The sequence below is a fragment of the Pantherophis guttatus genome, chromosome 1, assembly GCF_059756535.1.
Source record: "Pantherophis guttatus breed Tessera chromosome 1, ASM5975653v1, whole genome shotgun sequence".
NCBI classification, from domain to species: domain Eukaryota; kingdom Metazoa; phylum Chordata; class Lepidosauria; order Squamata; family Colubridae; genus Pantherophis; species Pantherophis guttatus.
The window spans coordinates 279,088,973-279,112,672 of record NC_142063.1 but is presented as its reverse complement, the minus strand read 5'-3'; the positions used below and the strand labels follow the sequence as shown (position 1 = coordinate 279,112,672).

At 36.2% G+C, this 23,700-nt stretch overlaps 1 protein-coding gene across 5 annotated transcripts in view; it reads right to left on the bottom strand.

The window, feature by feature from the left end:
• Positions 1-23,700, bottom strand: part of CHRM3 (cholinergic receptor muscarinic 3) — a 235,116-nt gene that overhangs the window by 127,437 nt on the left and 83,979 nt on the right. The window lies entirely within an intron of this gene.

Genomic DNA, 23,700 nt, shown 5'->3' with positions numbered 1-23,700 from the left:
AAATTTAGCAAGTCAGGGAGTCTCAGGTTATGGGAAATTAAAAAAGCAAACAAACAAAACAGAACCTTGGAAAAAGGCAATAGCAAGCCCAGTTCAGTATTACAGCCAAGAAATTTAGTATACTAAAGGCACTTGGAATCAAATTAAACTCCAGTGTTTGTTTTCTCTGCTTAAACATTGACACCAAGGGAGGAGTTTTTCTTTGTTGACTGATTGCATTGTTTGGGGAGAAAGAATAAAACCAACTGGGAGAGAAGAATAAAATCAGCTCTCTCTGCGCACGCAATCCTGAGTTGAACTGGGAGCAACGAGCTTATTTGAAAGCAAATTAACAATTAATGTAAAGTGTATTTTGACTCCAAGACATGTAACGTTTCTACCTTCAAGTTTCCCATTCCCTGCTCTCCTAGAGGGGCCTAACACCTCTCGCTTTCTCATTCTCTCGGGTGTTTGGCCTAGGAATGATCTGTTATTCTTCCACATTTCTCTCCATAGTCAGGCAAGAAAAAAAAAAGCTCTTTTCCTTGCAACTTATTTTCATCCTAAAGCAGCATTTTAATCATTTGTATTATCCTTCATTACATAAATAGGAAGTAGGTTATTGATTGATCAGTTACTTCTAATCTGACAGAGGAGATATTGAAGAAAAGCAAAGTTCCAGGACACTTTTTTAGAGAAAGAAGAGAGTCACAATAACTGAGGACCCCCTTGTCCTGGGAAATGAATAAGATATTAGCTATAATAATTCCCAGGACATATTCATACTATTCTCTTGTGCCTATCAACCTATCAACCATGCCATTCAAAATCAAAATTAATTATATTGTCTACAGTTCAGGGAAAGGAAACATAATGCCTTTAAGCAATTGATTCTTAAGAAATGTACTTTTTAAATATTGCTTCTTGCAAGAGCTAGTTAAACATTTCAGTGGCTCAAGGTTCAGTAGTATGTTGATCTACGAAACATTTTTTCCTCCTAACTAAAATTGGAGCCTAAGGGTGAAAATGAATTACGAAACGGTAAAATGATATTTACATCTTTACATGATAAGTCTACCTAACCTGTTTATTCCTTCAAGGTAACAATGTTGGCCAGGCTTCTATATTAACTTTCCTAATTTAATGATAAAGCTCATTTTAGAAAAATATAGCAAGTATAATGCAAGTTAACTGGCAACTTTGATTAAAAATTAACATTGATAGGATATAGCAATAGCAATAACGTTTAGACTTATATACCGCTTCACAGTAGTATATAAGTCTTTACAGCCTCTTTAAGCTGTTTACAGAGTCAACCTATTGCCCCCAATAATCTGGACCCTCGTTTTTACTGACCTCAGAAGGATGGAAGGCTGAGTCAACCTTGAGCTGTTCTGAATCAAACTCCCTAGAGTGAGCAGTGAATTAGTCTGCAGTACTACATTCCAACCACTGTGCCATCACGTGCCATCACTTCATATAATCTCTTACTCAAGATGGGCTAATGGATATCTATTAAGAATTGAATTGGCGACAAAGAGCTGCATCAATATGTCTTGAATATAGTCATAGAAACCTATATCTTTGCTGTGGCATATACATGTTCATCCACTAGTATTATGTTATTGTTAGTTTGCATCTTTATAAGTTTTAGTCTTTTTTCAGGTTCCTGTCCACTTGATTTCCTGTCCACTTGATTTGTCTGTATCCCTTCATGATATACATTTCTGAATCTTTTGGTCTGCTCCCTGTAACTTTGATATTGCACACATACAAATTCACTGCTTGTAATATTAACAAGCTTTTCATATACTCAGGTGGTTGAATTATCTAATGTGAAAATGACACTAACACAGGAGAGAAATCTATTCCAAATGCTTTGATTACATGGTGAATCTTTCAAGGTTGCTAAGAATGAGAACAACAATTTTTCACTGAAGAAAGAACTAAATGAAGGAACCTAGCAGAGACTTTCTACAGACCCATTCATTCTATTCTGGAAGGAAAAGAAAAACATAATCTTATGTAGTTAACTATTCAAATCATTTCATATACAGCAGGGTTCCCAATCCCTGGTCCATGGCCTGGCACTAGTCCAAGGCCCACCAGGAACCAGGCTGTGTAAGCAAGTGAAGCCCCATCCATGCATGCATGGGATCCGGGCAGCATGCAAAACCACCATCACCCCCGGTCCATGGAAAAACCGCCCTCCATGGAACTGGTCCCTGGCGCCTGAAAGATTGGGAGCCGCTGATATACAGTACATGTTTTAACCAGTATGAACTGAAAAAGTACAAATACATGGTTTACACATTCAAGAACTTTTTATGAAGATGGTAGTTCCACAGATCTCTTCCATGAATATTCATTGTCCAGAATACGAACAAACTTTCAGGGTAAGGTATTCATGTTCAGATCTCTATTAAATTCATCTTCACTGGCAGCTTCTTAATGTGCAGGTCACTTTGATTAAAAGCTTTCCACAGAGCCTTATTTGAAGTAGATAACACTCTTCTAATACAGCCACATTAAATTTACCTGAGCTGAAATTTCTTTGTATGAATGCAGTTTCCTAAGTTGAGTAAGTCTATGGTAGCCCCCAATTATATTTTGTTCAGGTTTACTATTTCATTTCTTACTTTTCTCTTGCTGATAATATTATTTGGTTGTGTATGTGCTCTGCTAAGTGTTTGCTTTACATTCATTGATTCTTATCAATTTATTGAGGAAATCATTTGTAGAAGGTTTAACAGAAACTCTCAAACAACTCCAAGGGTTATCAAATGTTCCTGCAAAGCCTAACTATTGTTTCTATTGTTTGGCAATGGTTTTATTGTACAAGCATTGATACTGGTTCCTCAAATGACTGCTTTGCCAAGGCTGATAGATTCCAGTTGTTTTGTATGGCACTGTGCCACACTGTCTATTTGTTTATGTCAGCTACAATTTAATCACCTATAGATCCAAGTGGAAAGCATATTCCTTGGTGTAGAGTACATTAATACTGAAAACAAAGGAAGAATTAGCCTATCATTACATCTCTTGTTTTCACTGAATTAATAATACACTCTGAATTTTAACATGAAGTCATCTTTGGTACACCAAATTCCAATGAAACAATTAGAAAACACAAGTCTTACTGGTTACAATGATCTAGGTCAATTAGATACTCTTAATTATTCTACTTTAGCTGAGAGTAACACCAAAACAGATTATGCACACAATAATATGAATAATTTAATTTATTGAAAATGTATTGTGTTTTGTTGGTCTGTTTTTGCTTTAATGACAAAATGACTAGTATCCCTGAAGCATGGTTGTCACAAGTTTCATCTATTCCATCCAACCATTCTGATCTCATCATCAAACAGCTGATCTAAAACTGATCAATTATTGCATACACATTTTTGCTATGGAGGCAAGTTATTATCCTTAATGTACAGTAGTTTAGTTTTAGTTTTAGTTTTAGTTTTATTAAATTTGTATACCGCCCTACTCCCGAAGAACTCAGGGTGGTGAACAGGCACAGGATAAAATACAGAAATACAAAAGTTAAAAACAATTTAAAACCAAGTTAAATAATTTAGCCCGTGACAATTAAAATCCCAATAAATTTAAAACAAATTAAAATTTCAATTTAAAATTTAAAAGAAAGGGGAGAAAAATTAGGCCAGGCCAGCTTGCTGGAATAAGAGGGTCTTAAGAGCATGGCGGAAAGTGCGCAGATCCAGGATCCTCCGCATCTCCGGGGGGAGCTCGTTCCAGATAGTGGGTGCCCCTACAGAGAAGGCCCTCCCCCTGCGGGCCGCCAGTCGACACTGCTTGGCTGACGGCACCCGGAGGAGCCCCTCTCTATGAGAGCGTACCGGCCGGTAGGAGGCTATTTGTGGTAGTAGGCGGTCCCGTAGAAAAGGGGTTCCTTACTCTCCCAAAACAACTTCCTCTTCCAACATTATAGCACTTAGCAATAGTACTACTTAGACTTAAATACCACTTCATAGTGTTTTACAGCACTCTCTAAGTGGTTTAGAATGTCAGCCAGTGGTGGGTTGCCCCCGGTTCGCACCGGTTCTGTAGAACTGGTAGGAAAACCGGCGGGAGGCCCCATCCACTGACTCCAACCTCACCAAAATGCTTCTGCGCTTGTGCAGAAGAGCGCACGTGTGCGCTTGCTTTGCTCTCGTGCATGCGCAGCCCCGCTGCAAACCGCTAGTAAAGGTAAGTAGAACCCACCCCTGATGTCAGCATATTGTCCCCAACAATTTGGGTCTCATTTTATCAGCCTCGGAAGGATGGAAGGCTGCGTCAACCTTAAGCCAGCAAGGATCAAATTCCTAGCAGTGGGCAGAGTTAGCCTGAATACTGCATTCTAACCATTGCACCATCTCAATACTATTGTATACAAAGTAAGGAACATACTTTGCCATACTTAAAGCTCCGGCTTATCTAACTAACTCCAACTAAGCTCTGGGCAGTACTTCTCCATTTCCTACTTCCATTTATTTATTATTTTATTTTATTTTATTTTATTTTATTTTATTTTATTTTATTTTATTTTATTTTATTTTATTTTATTATTTTATTATTTTATTATTTTATTATTTTATTATTTTATTTTATTTTATTTTATTTTATTTTTAAATTTGATTTATATGCCACCCTTTTCCAGAAACTCAGGGCGGCTTACAATATGTTAAGCAATAGCCTCCATACTTTTGTATATACCTGCTTAGTAGGGCCCCCACAATCCTCATTTTACCTACCCTCTTTATTTCCCTCTTTATTCTATCAGTAAAAAATAGCCAGTTTGGTGTAGTAGTTAAGGTACTGTCTTAGAAACCAGGAGATTCTGGTTGTAAGAATGAAAGCTAGTTGGGTGACTTTGAGCTAGTCATTTTCAGCCACACCCACTCACACAGTTGTTATTGTTGTGTGGAAAATACTATTTTTCATTGTAATTTTATTAAAAATTAAAATTGCAAAGATAAAGATTAATACAAATAATAAAAAATGGCATAAAAGATAAAAATTAGATAAAAAGCCAAAAAGAAAGAAAAAACTAGGAATGAAAGAAAATAAGTATAAAATAAGCAATTTCCCTCTTCATCACCTCAATAATAAAATGTTTAAAATAAAATAAAATACTGAAAAATTATGAGAGAGGGATCATGGTAATGCATTGGGCAAAATTTGATTAAGCTATAGTTTTACAGTGTATGGTATTCTGATTCTGAAAACCATTAATTTATAGCAATTACTTATATATTTACATACGGTATGTCTCCACTTAGATCTATAATATAAATTTTCATTTAATAATATGAAAAACCTGTGCTATTCTACATCTATTTCGGGGAAACTAGCTCTTTTTTGAATATGTACTAAGTAGCGAGCCATTTTATTTAAAACAAAGTTCCAATTCTAATCTTGCCCTCCCCACAACAATTAGAAGTAAATCTAATTACAATCAGAGGGAAAGAAGGTTCAGTGGATCAATTTACATCAATGGAGCTACAACATCAAGTTCCCAAACTGAACAAATAGAATTACCAAAGCACATTCAGGGATTCCTCCTACATCTTTCATAAAACACTGTTCACTATTATTGCACTCTGTCAGTATCTTCAAAGGAATGTTTTGCTTTTATGGATACTTTGAGAAAAGCAAGTTGTTTCATAAATCAATGTGGCGTTCAGTTTCTAAAGATCTGGTGAAACACCTCCCTGAGATAGAATCAGCTCTAGAGTGTCTCACTGGGGCAAAACAATCTAATCAGTACCTCTGAAATTTCTTTCCAATGTTTGGAATCTGTACATTTATTACTTCCATGATGCCCACATGCAGAGGTGGTATTCAGCAGGTTCTGACCAGTTCTGGAGAACCGGTAGCGGAAATTTTGAGTAGTCCGGAGAACTGGTAAATACCACCTCTGACTAGCCCCACCCCCATCTATTCTCTGCCTACCGAGTACCAGCTAATTGGGAGGGAATGGGGATTTTGCAGTAACCTTCCCCTGGAGTGGGGAGGGAATGGAGATTTTACAGTATCCTTCCCCTGCCACGCCCACCAAGCCATGCCCATAGAACCGGTAGTAAAAAAAATTGAATCCCACCACTGCCCACATGTTTAACTGGGCCAAAAAGATACTGATCTGTCAAATGATATATGTACGGGTAAGGATAATAGTCAAAAGATAGTGAGGGTTCGGTTTATTTTATCTTTACATTTCCTGCTGCCTTAATAAACAATCATTCTCCTATATTGTTTTGTACCAACCAAAGCAATTACTTCTTTAAAAAAAGGCAAAGGCTCTGAGCATTTTGAAGAATCCATAGAAATAAAGGTTTCTTGATGATTAAAGTCTTTCAGAGGTGATCAGAGGGGACTGTATAGCAGACCAGGTTGAAGCAAGCAATGGGTGAATCCAGAATCAGAAGAGGATCGTGATCCATGCTGTATGTCTATATTTGCTTTTCTTCTGCCTCTCTTTTATTAACTCTCTCTGTTTTTCCTTTTGACATGCTTTCTGCATTTGCTATCTCTTTCAAATAACAAGATCTAGGAAAGAGTCAAACAGGGAAGGGTCCAGGCAGTTTTCTGAGGTAGTCCAGGTTAGAAAAAAACCTACACACATTTGATTGAAACTCTCCTTTCTGATGTAGTCTACAGTAACAGAGATTTGAAAGGCTCATTTTGTATTCCCATTTCTCACTCTCTCTGAGGGCAGAGTCAACCTTTTTATACTTTTCTCATTTCCGGGGACTTAAAAAGTGTTTTTGTAACTGCCACTGCTTCTCCAAGGCAATTTGTGTGGCTTTCTACAGATCTTAACTGATTTTGTGTAAAAAGCTATTTAAAATTAAGATAAAAGGATATAGACCTCAATTCATTCACTTCTGAATGAATAAATGAAAAATTGGGGGGAGGGAGAAACAGAAGAAGGGACTACTGAGCAGCTGGTGCCCTTACCTGGGAAATATCTCCCTTATCCACAGACAATAGCCAGCTTTTACATCGTAACACTCCTATTGAAAACCAAAGTTGCAACAATACATGAAGAACAGTGGCTAAGGCCTGAAAGAAAAGTGAAAGAAATATTTCAGAAGTAATATTACTTAAAAGTATCTAGTGATCTCCAAATTAGAAGGCATATAAATAACCTCCAGTACCTGTTTTCCCTCTTCTGTTACCTGAAAAGACAGTGATGCGATGGTGTCTCCCTGCAGAGAATACATGAAGAGCTGCACTCATTTTCCTTCTCAGGTAGAAAATGTTTGAATAGGTACAATATGTAAGATCACAGAACTCATTAAATGGAATACTGCTGAACACCAGAGAGTGAATCGAGGCTACTTACCAACATACATTCAGGGAAGATCTGACAAGTCTGTTTATAAAGTTATCTTTTTAGAGGCACAATCAGATTAGACTCCTATCACACACTGAAACCGTCTCTGAATCCCTGCCTGTGGCTCTGACAAAACGGCAGGAAATGAAATATATAAAGCCTGCCTCTCATTATTGAGAATATAAGCAAAAGCCTTTATTCACATTGCATACATGCAAAGAACTTCTGCCTCAAAACTAAATTGAGTGCCAGCAGGGGCTATTAGTAAGGAGGGCATATATACAGAGAAACATTTTCTTCAGGCATTCTTCACATCCATCATTATATCACAGTCCAGGTGAAATTTCCTATTCCCCTTTTCTTGATCTATTCCCTCAGTTCATGAATTTACATTTCTCGTGTAATATTCTTCTGGCATTCCCTACTTTTCTGCAAGTCCTTATTATGCATCCAGGCATTTTCTATTTGAAAAGCCAAGCATCTTCATTTAGTAACCAGAATTGTTTTCTTATTGCTGTGTTCATTTATATGCTGCATAGATTAAGGAAGAAATATGCAGGCTCCATTGTCAAGTAAAAAGGGTGGAAGCATTTTTAAAGTCCAGAGTTATAAAATAAATCTGGAAGCAGCTCAGGAAGATGTCTCTTTTATAAATGGAAGTATAAAAAAGAAGAGGTATAGCATAATCAAATGTATGCTTTTAGAAATATTCATACTAGATTTCATGTTATCTAGGTTCAGCTTGAGGGTTCATTAAAAAATTGGAATGGATTTGAAAGATATCCAGCAGCAGCAGCTTTTTCCCAGACTTTGGGTAATGTAAAGGAAAAGAGTCATTGCTATTGCTCAAGATCTGAACATTTTTCCTGAGGAACAAGAGATCAGGATTACTATATCACAACTCTGAACTTAAAATGAATGCTTTTTATGTTGTTGTTGTTTGTTATTGTTATTTTTAACATTCCAGTAAAGCAACAGGTTAAGATGCCCAGCAAATGTGTGTCAAACTTTAAATAAATTATATTATGCTCCATTTAGACTGACACAGTAGGTATGTTCTAGCCCAGGGCTTCCAAAACTTTTTCTTTCATTATTCAAAACTACTTATCAGAAAGTTAACTTTTTACCCAATGACACTTCAAGTCAATTTATGTCCTTGTTGTGATTGGATAAATTGGCTTATGTGTTGATACCCAAAGAAAAACACTTTCACCTAGTTTTGGGTAGTTTGTTCAGGTTTGAGAAGTACTGCTTTAACTAAATGTTAACTATGAAAATTAGATATGGTTAAACACACACACACACACACAAACATTTAACAATTAACAATGCCTTCTAAGTTAAACATAGGACAGAAAAGCAAGAAAAAACAATAGAAATATAAATGTTTTTTTGTTCTGAAATCATTAATCAAAGCTTGTTCGGTCATGTTTTTTTGCAAAGAAAAATTATTGTTCTGTTCCATTAAAACAATTGTTGAGCTAAGAACTCCATGCATATTGTTTTAATTAAGTTTTTGGTATTAGTCTGGCATGTACACATTGACCATTACCTTCCTCTGTTTAATGGAGCAGATGCTTAGAATAATTTAGCATATGCTAAAACATAATTTTAGAAGACAAACTTTCCAGGAAGACATGGTGAAATTAAATTTTTAGTAAATGCCAGGAAGTATATTTAGAATCTATCTATACATGGCCTTAAACTGTTTTATTTTCTAGCACTCAGGTGTAAAATAAATTAAATTCCAGAAGGATAAAAGAAACTTGGATTAAATTAATATCTGAATTTTATAAAAAGTAATTTATAAAAGTAATGTTTTATAAAAGTAATAAAAACCCTCTACTTTTTAGTTATGTTGGGAACAAAAATTACACTACTTACATTTCTGGAACTTGTTTTCCCCTGAAGCATATATGTGACTTAATTTTTAGATTTCCATTGCCTCTGAATAAAACCTTCCTTAAAGTCATAAATATGGGGCTTAATTGATTTTGAAATAACTTCCAATTTCTGTCATTTTTAGCTTACTAGAAGCCCATAGAAATCATACATCAATAGCTGATTCATTCATCAGCTGTTGAATAAAGCTATAGAAAATGTCGGAAAGACTAAGCATGACATCGGTAGATTTCATTTCCTAACAAGACTAATAGGCAGAACAATAATAGTGATTAAAATATAGTAAAATGTTTTTCACTATGTGGGACAGAATTGTATCCATTACAGTATATATGCTGATTCTGATATGAGTAAGAGTAAGTAGGGACTTGTAGTGAAACTTCATACACATAGTCCTTGACTTACAACAGTTCATTTAGTGACTGTTTGAAGTTACAACGGCACTGAAAAAAGTGACTTATGACCATTTTTCATACCTAAAACCATTGCAGCAGCATCCCCATAGTCACATGATCGAAATTCAGACACTTGGCAAATGGTTCATATTTATGACAGTTGTAGTGTCCTGGGGTCATGTGATCACCTTTTGCGACTTCCTGACCAGCAAAGTCAATAGGAAGCCAGATTCACTTAACAGCTGTGTTGCTAATTTAACAACTGCAATGATTCACTTAACAATTGTGGCAAGAAAGGTCATAAAAACGAGGTCAAACTCACTAAATAAACGTCTCACCTAGCAACAGACATTTTGGGCTCAATTGTGATTGTAAGTCGAGGACTACCTGTATTTGAAGGCAAAAGCTTGTTTTCGAGCACCTGGGTATAAAAACGTAGCACTACGTAGCAAACGTAGAGTCTGTAACTCTAAACAGCAGCAGCTTTTTCTAGGGTTGAATGACCTCCCTCAACAGCAGCTAGTTCAATGGTAGACTAGTCTTGTGTTTGCAACCCAGCATGTTTGAATGAATCACAGCACATAGGTTTGGGTTTTGTTTTGTTTTTTGTTCTGGTCCGACTAGACCTAATGCAGTTTGTGAGAAGACATAGAGATCTAATTTGGGTGGAGACATCTGCCTGTCTCGGCATCATAATCTTCTCCAGATTGCTGTTCCAGGAACTTAGTTCTTAGTCCTAACTGATACAAAGTGGAACCAAAAAATATTATTGTTGAATAGATGTTTCTTTGGACTCACTTTCCCAAAATTAGGCTCAGGGCCAGAGTTATTCTAGCCAACAATGATAATATGTCTATTTCTTTCTTAAGAAATTCAAAAACACAATATGAACATGACTTTATCATTGAATGGAATAAGATTTTACCTTATATTTGGTTTAAAATATGTAGACTCTAGCACTGGTTTTTTTTTTTTTTTACTTCTTTATTGTGTTCTTTATTTAATTAGTTGAGAAAACTGGCATTAGACTGTAAACTATGGAGATGATATTCCAATAATAAAGGAATTGTCTTATGAAAAGAAAGAATTAAGTAATATAAAATCATATTTGATTTTTCTTCACAAATTGTTTTTAAATTATTCAATCTGGAAAATATTTTATTATGGACCTAAACATACATCTTTTACAAATACATTTCTGTATAAAAATATTATGCCATTGGAGTAATCAGATTTAACAGATTGCATTAGATAACTAAAAAACGTTCTGTTTTCTCTAAGAGAGCTGAATTCACTGACAATTATAATCAGTGAATTGATATACCATCATTTAATTATTAATAGTTTTAAAATAGTTATTCATTTATTTATTCAATTTCAGTGCTGCACAAATCTCAAACAAGTCAGAGTTGCTCACAATATAGCAATTATACAAATTCACAATTTGATAAAACTATCGAATTCATAGAGTACATGAAAAATTCTAAATTTTTAGAACTCATTATTTGTAATTGAATGTACAGATGATCTTAGAGAAATGGGAAAGAGATGCTGCCTATGGAACATGCAAACAAGACAAGGAGGGGCCTATAGTTATTTAATGGTCAGAAAAAGAAATTTAGGAAGGAGCTGTCCTAATTGATCAGACAGTTAAAAATAGCAGCAGGAAGTTTTTCTTCAGACACACAAGATTCTGTAAATGTAGCCTTACAATAAAGTAGATTTAACATTATCTACTAATGTTTCTTGTCTCATTTACCCAGAGGAACTAACATTATTGGAAAAAATATTTAATTTATTTATCGAGTTATATATTTCATAAAATTATTAAAAGAACCAGGTTCATATGGGGGAGTCATTTGGTTATTTAGAATGGAATCAAAGACTCAATGCTTAGAACAAGGATACCTTATTAATTTTCAAATATGATTTATACTAAATCCAATATTAGATTGTATTGAGTGAGAGAGAGAGAGAGAGAGAGAGAGAGAGAGAGAGAGAGAGAGAGAGAGAGAGAATACTTTTGATGTCGATTTAGCATTTTTCAGTCGCTGACAGACACTAATCAGATGTTTACAGAAATATAAAAGAGAAATTGATTACAGGATGAATAACTTTGGAACTCATTGTGCTATCCAGTGTATGTATTTTTTTTAATCATTCCTTTACTGCTATCATTCTTATTTGACAAAATCAAAACTATATTTTTTTAAAAAGAGAACATTTAGAATATCATCAAAACTTTTCTTTTGAGTATAGAAGGAAGGAATATGCCACTTTCTTCTGTAAGCAGTAAATATATCATTTATCATATTACAAAATTATCAAAGAAACATCTTTTCACCCTTAAGCATATAAATAGTTACATGTTAGTCTTTTGCTTAGTAAACTATAAAGAAAATGTGTTAGTTTAAAGGAGACCAAAATGCTGGCTTGTAAAGGACTAAGAAAACTCTAGAACTGATACATATCTTATTTAGAAAAATTGCTCTCTACCTAAGGAAAGTGAGGATGTATCCACCCCACAGGAAAGAAATATACAAAGCATAAAGTTCGCAATCAAGGAGAGAACTATGGTCTATGGAAGAGTGAAAGTAGATAAAGGCAAGAAATGGAGCAGAGATTGCACAATTAAGTCAAAAGCTCAGAGCAATTCTGGCAAATGATTGGAAAGTAGTACTGGTGATTTTTTTGTTCATAAAGAGATGAAGCATTAGCAGATTTCATGAAAAAACATGGAGGTCATTGTGAAAACTGCAGATTCATCAAAAACACTATCTTAACAATAAAAGGAAGATAAGTAGCCTTGGACAATCAATGCATGATTCATGAATTCAGCTGAAAGTTCAGGAGAACCATCTAAGATTAGTGTGAACTAAAAGAAAGCAACAATATGGTAGCATTTGCAATATACTGGCTGACTAATATAACACCAGAATGTATTTTATGGAAGTTAATGATGACAACTCCATCTGGTGTAATCAGCAAGGAGAAGACCAATCAAGAAATATACTAGTGAGATTTTGCAATTTACAATTTAAAAAAAAACCCTTCTTTTATACATTAAGACTACAAATAACTACTCAATCAAAATAACTAAAATTCAATTTTACCAAACATTTGTGACCACATACACCAGGTGGAAAGTGGAAATTTATATAATTACTGGCGATATAAAGGGGATTGATTACCCATCAAAAAATTTACAAATCAAATTAAATTACAGTTACAGTTACACATAAAATTACATTTAAAATATCTAATTACAATAAATAGTAATCAAGCTGTGGAACTCCTTAATGAAGCTCAGTTGTGATTGGAGTTGTCCTTTCAGAGAGATTGATTTTATAGAATAGAAAAGGTCTGGTGGGTGCATGAACATGGATATGTCTAATGCTATCCCACTACTTCATCATTGCCTCCATTTGCAAACAGATATATCTTGATTCTTGAGTAAAAAGATTACAATTAAAAATGCTCTAAATAAAACAGCCTAGATCTGAGAATGAATGATTGGCCTAACTGGCTTGCATGCCCAAAGAAAAATTAGAATCTGGATCTCCCCAATGCTAGTCTAGCACTTTAATCTATCATCTTTTGCAGGCAATGCAGATGTGAAAAACTTGGACCTGGGAGGAAGGTAGCAGTGACAATGTCCAAATCCCAAACAATCCAGCATCTGGGAAAGAAAGGAAGCAATCTATTGTAGCAGGTCTTAGCATGTGTTCATGAGATAACTGTTGGCAATTCACATGAAAAGCAGATATATATTTTTTTAAATGAGAGAAAACAAAAGGGTTATGCCAGATAAATAGAAACAGAGACTCAAGGCATGAAAAAGCCTACAATCAATGGTATGGTTGTCCAAGTTTATCCCAAGTTATAGGGATGTACAGTTGCTAAGGTCAAAAGTATCATTTTTCTCACTGATCCTTGTTTGACCCAGTTTGAAGAAGGAGTACCATTGATCCTTCCTTATTACTTCCTTAATAAACCATCATAATAAACAATTGTAGAATGAGTTATTTTCTTTTGTTAGGTGGCTGTTCTGTACTGATTTTGGGTGGTTAAAAATGGAAATATTCTCCACCCATCCCTACCTTTGTTCAGAAAAATCCTTTGGGAAAAAGTTAACGTACTGAGGAAACAGCTTGTAATAGTAGCCTTAAATGATAAGCATTTAGCTCTAGTTTTCATCCCAGCACACATCACTGAAGAAACTACACTTAAAACCTAGGGTTCTATTTCTAGAAAAATGTCCTTTCATGGTATGTTCAAAGATGTTATTCAATTGTATTTAAATATAGCTTGTGTCCTACTGAGGCCTCCCTATTTGATATTGGATTTGCCTGCTCTAAAATCCTTTAGGTTTCTTCTCATTTTGGGGATGAAGTTATGGTATTTAGCATCATAATATAATATCATTTTTAAAAAGAATTATTTAGCATCAATATTACTTCATCGAATGCTATGGTTTAGGATGATATGTAAATCTATGTATAAGTATGCAGGTGTAGCCTTTGTGTGATAAAATTTATAAAGGTTCTTCTTTGACATCTGGACCATACTGTGAGTTTCCTTTGGTATCTAGACTAGATTAAGAAAAGTTTGCCACACTCAAAATAGAAACATACTACAAAAGTCTATGGATATAGTTGATTTTAAACTTTGCAGATACACAAATATTTAGTAGAGTTAAAATGTTACATATTTAATATCTACAGAGGATTTAATTAATGGTAAATACAGTATATCTGATTATCAGCCAGCAGGATCTTAGGACTGATTTTCAGCTTAGCTGTGCATGAAATACAGATTCAATCAGACCTATGCCTATGTAAAGAATTAGTCAAAATAATTAAGAACACAAATGCACAGACATTTTTCTCCTGTACTTCTGATTTTCCTGTAAGCTAGCTTGTTATGTGATAGTTATAGAAGTGTTAATATCCATAAAAATCTATTTAAGCAACACTTCATTAGTTTGAATTGCATTCTTCTGCTCATTTAAAATGCATTCATAATTAGTTTAATCTCAGTTCAGAGTCTTGAAATGCTTCTATCCTTGTGATACTATGGTAATTCCCTGCTCTTTGTTAGTATGGCTGGTTTATGGGATTTACGAATCCCAAATGTTTGCGGGAACTACAGTCAATTACTATACACCAATACATGCATTTGATTTAAGTCTTCAAATCAGTCTTGACTTCTAATGCGTACAAGGCCAAGACTAGTCCCCAGGACTGAGAGGGTGCAACTGGCCTAGCTGCCTTCAGGCAGGACTGGAACTCATTGCCTCTTCTTTCTAGCTTAGTGCCTTTAGCTACTATGCTAAACTACCACTCTGTAGCAATGAACTCCAAAACAATTTCTGTCTAATTGAGCTCCATGATCATTAACATAAGATGATTTTAAATAGCACAATAAAGTCCATCAATTAGAATATAGCACAAGGCTGCAATCAGTTAACTATGAAATTGCCAACCCAAATCTTGTTACACATTCTGTGCAGTGGTGGGTTTCAAAATTTGTTACTACCGGTTCTGTGAGTGTGGCTTGGTGGGCGTGGCATGACTTGTGGGCGTGGGTTGGTGGGCATGGCAGGGGAAGGATACTGTAAAATCTCCATACCCACCCCACATCAGGGGAAGGATACTGCAAAACCCCCATTTCCTCCTGATCAGCTGGGACCTGGGAGGCAGAGAATAGATGGGGGTGGGGCCAGTCAGAATTTTTACTACCGGTTCTCCAAACTACTCAAAATTTCCACTACCGGTTCTTCAGAACTTGCCAGAACCTGCTGAAACCCACCTCTGATTCTATGTTCTTAGAATTGGACATTGGACATTTCTTAGAAATGTTTCTATCATTTCCTGCTATCTCTTTTCATCATCTGAGATTCTCTAGGAATTTACTATTTTACATGAAGTCAAGAAACAAGAAAGATCATTTCTCCAGGGCCACATGTACAAGCTATTGGATACTAATGTCAGATCTCCCTAGCAACCAGCAGGACTAAAGATGAACAGGCAAGGAATAAGTATCTTTGCACATGGAGTTATAAGTTTAAGAAAAAGTTTGAAGTGAGAACCCAAGAATTTTGGTAATTAAATATGATTTCAAATGTAGGAATTGTATCTTATGGAATCCAAAGCTGATATATATATATATATATATATATATATATATATATATATATATATATATATATATATATATTTATTTATTTATTTATTTATAAATGTATATACCACCCTTCTCCCTGAGGACTCAGGGCGGTGTACAGCCATGAAATACAAATATTAAAAACAATTAAAATATATATAAATTTGGCCCAAAATTAAAAATACAAACCAATTAAAACATTTAAAATTTCTTCTTAAGCCAGCCCGGCTTGCTGGAAAAAGTGGGTTTTAAGGGCACGGCAGAAGGCACTAAGGTCTTGGATTCTCCTTATCTCTGGGGGCAACTGATTCCAGAGGGTAGGTGCCCCCACAGAGAAGGCCCTCCCCCTGGGAGTCACCAGCCTACATTGATTGGCTGATGGCACCCTGAGGAGGCCCTCTCTGTGGGAGCGCACGGGACGATGGGAGGTCGTCGGTAGCAGCAGGCGGTCTCGAAGATAGCTAGGCCCGATGCCATGGAGCGCTTTAAAGGTGATAACCAACACCTTGAAGCGCACCCGGAAGACCACTGGGAGCCAGTGCAGCTCGCGCAGGAGCGGTGTTACATGGGAGCGCCATGCTGCTCCCCTCACTACCCGCGCTGCTGCATTCTGGACCAGTTGGAGCCTCCGGGTGCTCTTCAAGGGGAGCCCCATGTAGAGAGCGTTGCAGTAGTCAAGGCGAGAGGTGACAAGGGCATGAGTGACTGTGCACAGGGAATCCCGATCAAGATGATAAATTCTTCATCCCCTCTGCCACTGCCTCCTATTTTTGATATAAAGGGGGAAGATGCCAATTTCTTCTCTGCACAACCTTTCTTTATTTTCCCAGCCATGTTGTTAGTGTTAGAATTGTCTCTTGTGACTTCTTGACTTGTCCATCTTTTCTTACTGGGTCTTCTATTTGTCTTTATCTATTATGAGGGTCTCTGATCAAAGATACTGATGATACGTTAAGATTTATATTCTTCTGAAATGGCAGGACTGGATAAGAGTAACAAGATACGATACTCATTTTCTTCCATGAATTAATTTGATACAAACAGATAATATGCCAAATTGTGCGCTTTCAAAATTATAATTATGGTTTATTAATCGTTGCAATAGCATGCTATTATATCAGCATACCAGGACTGTGAGAGGATATAACTTATTTATTTTTTCTTATTGCAGAGGTCAGTGTTTATTATCCTGCACAACTCTTCCTTTGATTTATTTTCCCTAAAACTTTAATATAGTTTACAAAGTTTAAACGTAAGAGATATACAAGCTGGAGACTTCCAGATGTTTTGGATTATTCTATTAGTATTGTGGGTGCTTCATCCATGGAGATTTTAAAGAAGAGATTGGACAGCCATTTGTCTGGAATGATATAAGGTTTCCTGCTTGAGAAGGGGTTGGACAAGAAGACTTTCAAGGTTCCTTCCAACTCTGTTACTCTGTAATTCTGAGTTGAAAGCAGTTTGCTTCTTTTCAGGATGGACTAGAAGCTGTTTGTAAAATACATGCATTTGGTTCAGTTGCCCAAGGAGTCAGGTAAATCATCCAAAGCTTATCTAGGAGAAATGCCTATTTTATTGCTTTTCACATCTCCATCAATCTTGTTTACTTCAGGCAGTAGTGTTCAATCTCTATGAACATAAAGGGAAGGAAATGCAAGGAATTCAAAAATGATTTTCATGATCCCTAAATGAATCCACAATATGATGATCAGCATTCCACTGCATGCCATTTTGCATTTGCATTTGATCAATTAACAATTAACACATGAATCAACACATTAACAAAGCTGAACGCATATTTTAAGAAGGAATTACAGGATGTTCATCTTTATAATCAAGTAAATTCCAGATTAAAAATTGTCTATAGGAAATAAAAAGAAAATGGAAAATTCACACTGAAGTTTGGTTTGGCAGTATTTTCATTTTATGGTGAAAGATGTTCAATGTGTAAGATGAATTTTCAATTAGTTATACAGGCCAACCTCAACTATTTATTTCAGTTTGTATACATGTTATTAGTTATTATTCTTAGCATCTGTTTATTGCAAGTCTGCATGTTTTGCACTGCAGTCACCAAGTTCTACAGCAAATCTTATCATGCATGGTGCAGTGAGAGGTTTTAATTTTCAGCCTATGGTGGGAGAAACAGACACTGATTGTGGCCAAGAGAGAGCGACTGACTCAGGATCAGCCAGCTGGCTTTATGCTTAAGGAAGAATTAGAACCTGCACCTTGACCTCCATACCACTTTGGTTCTTATGTCAATAAGCACACAAATTTATGATAAATAGGCTTGACAGGTATATCTCATAGTTATCCTTATCATGTCGTTATGTGACCCAATTCTTTCTTATCATATCAAATTCTGTCCTTTTCAAATACTTGAACTAATCTGTGGCTTGAGCATTTGTTAGCTTCTCAGCAGAGAAGAGAGAATAGTGATTGCCAAAGTATCATCCCCCCCCCTTTTTTAAACATTTGGATGAAAACAAGCATATGGAAGAATAAAGCTCTGGATGCCTCCACCATGATTGTCATTTCCATAAGGCCAGAAGAATTGTGCAAAATGATGATAATGGAAGTGACTATCCATGGCTTTATTCTGCAGAAGCACACCTCTTCTGCCAAAAAATGTTAAAAGCAAACAGAGAGCAAGACATTGCACCAATTATCACTGGTCCCTACCTACTGGATAAAAAAAAAGTGATGTGCAAAAGGGAACAAATAATGTGTAAAAAAAAGGAATGAATCCATTCATTTTCTCCCACCTTCTTCTTACTGTGTGAACAATGGAAAGAAAACAAAGCAGCTCTTCTTTCCTAAACATTTTACAGAACTTGTCAGACATGCTAAAGCCAGTATTCTTGACAAGTTCTGTACATTCTTTGGGAAACAGCCATATACAAAAAGAGGCTGTACTTGTTGCCTTCTTATATGCCACATGGTAACAGGGACTTTGTTAATCTATTTCCAGTGCTCTGGAACAGAAAGCCATTGCCTCGTTTTTATAAAAGAGAATCTGCAATTCCCTATGCACTGATCTACCTCCATCTCATCACCACCGTAGTATTCACTTATATATTTCTTTTCAAGTCCTAGAGACTTTGCTTAGAGGACTGCACTTCTTTTCAAGATTCCCTGAGAGAAATCCTTATTTCACATAATGTGATTAGTTTCTGAGTAAGCACGCACTGGATTGCACTGCTTCAGGTGTTCTTGATTGGTTTTCCTTTAAACTGTAGCTATCACATTTTATCGAAGCACACTGGGTAGTTGCTGCATTTTTGGAAAGGAATTTGAAAGAAAGAATGTTAATTTTTTCTCATTATGTAAAAAGATTACCATCGTACTGAAAACCTTCAAAGACTATTGTGCATGCCCCTTTGTTTATTCTGCATTTGAAATGAAGAGCTCTAAGCATGTACAGGATATCTCTCCTTCTGCAAAATGCAGAGCTGCATACTGTCAGAATTTTTTCCCCCTTTCTGCAAAACAGCATTTTCAAGTTGGGTTTTGGCATTATAATTATATAGTTGCTTCAATGTGGATTCTGCACCATGCAGAATATAAGTTGGAGAGCTGTACAGAAGAATCCTTACCCTCTAGCATCCAAACATTCTCCTGTCAGAGAGCCTATTCCTGACTTAAAAGAAAATAAACACGGCCAGAACATTGATATCACCAAATATAGTATTAGTATTTATGTTTAATCCATTGTTGAGTGCAATGATGGGTTTCAGATTAGTTTATGAACAGAACATTAATCTAGACAAGGTACAGATGTTTTTGGTTAGTGGGGAGTGAAAATACATTTTATTTTGAACAGGGCTATGCTCACCTTGATTTAGAGAATTTGGATCCAGTATTTGTCCAGACACAATTCAAGTGATATTTTACCTACACATATACTTACATGTCTATACCATACATTCCTCAAGTGAAGAAATACATCTACTGTCACAAATAATATTTGAGTAAAATACTATACTATAGTAAGGCGTGTAAGGGACCATCTCTGAACAGGACTAATAGCACATGACATGGAAACCTAATATTCCCAAGCCCATTTGGCATAATATTGTTTAATTTTCTTTTATCTGCATTGTTTTATTTTTATTTATTTATTTGTCAAGAATGTATTAGGTAATAAGTATAAACATGAATTGGATACATAAAATAGATACAGATAAATGGGGACAGTAGGACAGGGACAGTAGGCACGCTGGTGCTCTTATGCACGCCCCTTACAGACCTCTTAGGAATGTGGTGAGGTCAACAGTAGACAGTCTTAGGTTAAAATTTGTGGGGTTTGGGGAAGAAACCACAGAGTCAGGTGGTGCATTCCAGGCATTGACCACTCTGTTGCTGAAGTCGTATTTTCTGCAATCAAGTTTGGAACGGTTCACTTTAAGTTTGTATCTATTGTGTGCTCGTGTATTGTTGTGGTTGAAGCTCAAGTAGTCATTGACAGGTAGGATGCTAATGCATTGTCCTCCATTTCCACAAATTGCTTATACAAATTACATGTCTCAGCTCTCTGAGCTCACCCTGAAGATGCTTTGCTAACAGTTCTTTAAGTGCACATCTTTATGAGACAGTCTTCCTCGCGTTCACTGCATGTAGCTCATTTATCTGAACTAATGAGGATGTTTTCCTTCTTCCTTTAACTCCTTTAGTTTCCTTTAATAATGGTGGTATTTGCATGATAACATCACAGTTTTGCAGTTGATACTGCTGCACTAAATCACAACTAACAATACTAATTGAGTTAGCAGAACAGACTGAGAAATCTACCTCAGCTCAGCTTTGTATGTCACACAGTTTAATCACTGGTTATGATATGCCAAAAAGCTTTTCTTTGCCAAAAGTATCCATTTTAAATATGTCCTGTTGTTTTGCTGAAGTACGATCTTTAGCTAAGGTAAAAGATTCAGTCCTCCAACCTACTTTTCATGCTTTTTAAAAGATTTTGCAGACCATTGTAGTAACACCAAAGCGGGTAGCGACTGCAACAGCACTTAGACTTATATACTACTTCATAGTGTTTTACAGCCTTCTCTAAGCAGTTTATAGAGTCAACATATTGCCCCCAACAACCTGGGTCCTCATTTTACTGATCTCGGAAGGATGGAAGGCTGAGTCAACCTTGAGGCGGTCAGGATCGAACTCCTGGCAGTGGGCAGAGTCAACCTGCAATACTGCATTCTAACCATTGCATCACCATGGTAACTCCAGATGCTGAAGTAGCATCAGGCAGAAAGATGGTAACAGGCCACAAACAAAGCAGGAGGAAATTAAGATTTGCTTATACAAGTGCAAAACTTAAGACAGAGGACAAGAAATGAGAAGGGGAACATCTACTTCCCATGTATGAGAAATAAAGATGGGAGAAAGGAAGAATAATAGAGGAAGTCTCTTGGCCTTGCAGAATGAATTAACTCATGATTCCCATTTTTATTCACCACCCTTCCTGCACCAAAACCTGCATCTAAGATGGAGCTATAGCATTTAGTAACCACCTACTAAAAAAAGGAACAACGTCTGGCAATTTTCGAGCTTCTGAAAACAAAATGAAAAGTGAAATGTGCTTTGATACATAAGCCTCATACAAACAGCTTACTCAAATAGTGTTAAGAGGTGTGATCTGGAACTGTATGAGGCAGGGCCCTACTAGTAACAAAAGAGTGCGAGTGAGTGAAAAGCAATCTAAGAGGTCAAGAAAAAGGTAGTCTCCAGTCAGTAAATAGAATATTATTGGCCTCTCAGTGGTAGCAATAATACCTTAGCATGAGAAACCTGTAGTCTCCATGAAATAGAGTACAGCTATAGAGAGTTTAAAGGATGACCTTGACACAGACAAAGGGAAGATCAATTGCCAGTGCAAGAAATGGCTCATTCAGACACCCCACCCCCATTTCACAAAAAGACAAAAGAGGAGAGGAAGCACATTCAGTCTTGCAAAATTTTGCTACTGAAGATATTCTAGTAAAAGTAGTTTTAGGCATCTTTCTTGGCCTGTAGGCATTTGTTTATGCAACTCTTTCTTGGCCATTCTATGCTATAGAAAGAATGTGTCAAGATTGAACAGCTTTGCTTCTTTCAAACCTATTGCTTTTCAACTTGCAAATGAACTGGGTGAGGGAGATGGAATGTGGAGAATGTATGCAGAGATCGTGAGTGCTTGGAGCCAGCAAGGCCACCGCTGCAGGTGATTGAGAAAGAGATGGACTGTTCTCATAACAAAAGACCGCCTCATAATTGGACAATGTGATAATCTAGGGATAGGGAGAAGGAGAAAGGACTGTTTAACTGGGCAAGCATATGCACGGGAAACCACAGCTGATTTCGTTTCTTCAGTACCAACATGGTGTATTCAATAAAGTTTTACTTTTGGGAATTCAATTCTCCCAAGAGTGTTTCCTTGTTTTGGTTTCACTAATTGGACAGTTGACAGAACATGAAAGAACAGAGTACTTAGCAAAATTGCAGACATTTGTGTGGTCTTCTTTCCCTCCCATTCAAACCTTCTCAGCATCAGTGGGAAGAGTTGTCAATAAAGCTGCCTCCTTGACATAGGTATGAGTAGAAAAAGGAGGAAATGTGTCTTTTGGAGCTCTGCAGATACCAGCAAAGTCAAACAAAAGATGTTTTCCTTCAGAAGGAGTGGGTGGTCCAAAAGGAAGAAAAAGAAGTATAGCAACAGAATGTAAAAAAAAAAAAGGTGCAAGAACTCTATATGTTGGCCATTAACAGAAAGAAGAATACCTAAGAGAAGTAACTTAAGAGAGAACAGAGAAAGAAATATTGATAAATATTAATACAGAGCATAATATTCTATATAGGTAGTTGTAATTGTTAATAGATAAGCTCCAAAGAACCATTAGAGAAAACAGGAAAAGACCATGTTTGCTAAATTTTAAATGTATCACATTGGATCCAGAAATAGATTGGCTCTTTTTTCAAATATGAGATCATAAACAAGCACAATTGTGTTGAACTAACAGTCTTGTTGGATGTTTCCTTTGATATTTATTCATTCACTAGGTTTACATGTCATTCTGATCAACAAGGGACTCTTAAGTAGCTCACACAGCTCCTCTAGTAATCAAATACAAAATCGTAATAATGTTCACCACAATAATAATTCAAACTGAAGAAACAAAACCCTAATAGAAGGAAATTCCCTGGTCAACAAACCTTCCTCAATAGAGGGAACCATCCCATCTTTCAGGTCTTAGGGGTTTGAAATAACGATCCTTATAAAATACTAAACTGATATCTGGGGGCATAATATTACAGAAAAAGGAGGCAGAAATAGAAGTGGGGAACCTTGAAATATCCATAAATGACATTCTATAACACTAGAAGAAGCCCATGTTCTTAGATCTTATTAGTCAGGCAGAGGCCACAGGGAGAAGGCAATTCGAAAGATACTCAAATCCCAAGCTATGAAGAATTTTAAAGATGGCAACCAGCAGTTGAATTGTACCTAGAGACCGACTGGCCAATGTCTTGAGTTAATAGTTATAAAAGTGAACCAATTAATATGTATAGTCACTTGAGGTTCTGCATTCTGGACCAATAGCACCATCTAAAGGCTCTTCAAGAACAGGCCCCTGGAGAATCCCAATGGGAGGTGACCAGGGCACGAGTGATCATGAGCAGGGGCTCTAGATCCAGAAAACACTGAAACTGGTACACGAATTACAACTGAGCAAAACCCTTCCTAGTTGCAGCTGTCACCTGGTCTTTATTTATTTTATTTTATTTATTAGATTTTTATACCGCCCCCTCTCCCGAAGGACTCGGGGCGGTGAACAGCCAAAATTAAAAACATACAATATAAACAATTAAAATACGTTTAAAACAGAATTAAATCCAAAATGGCTCCCCAATTTAAAACGCCTTACC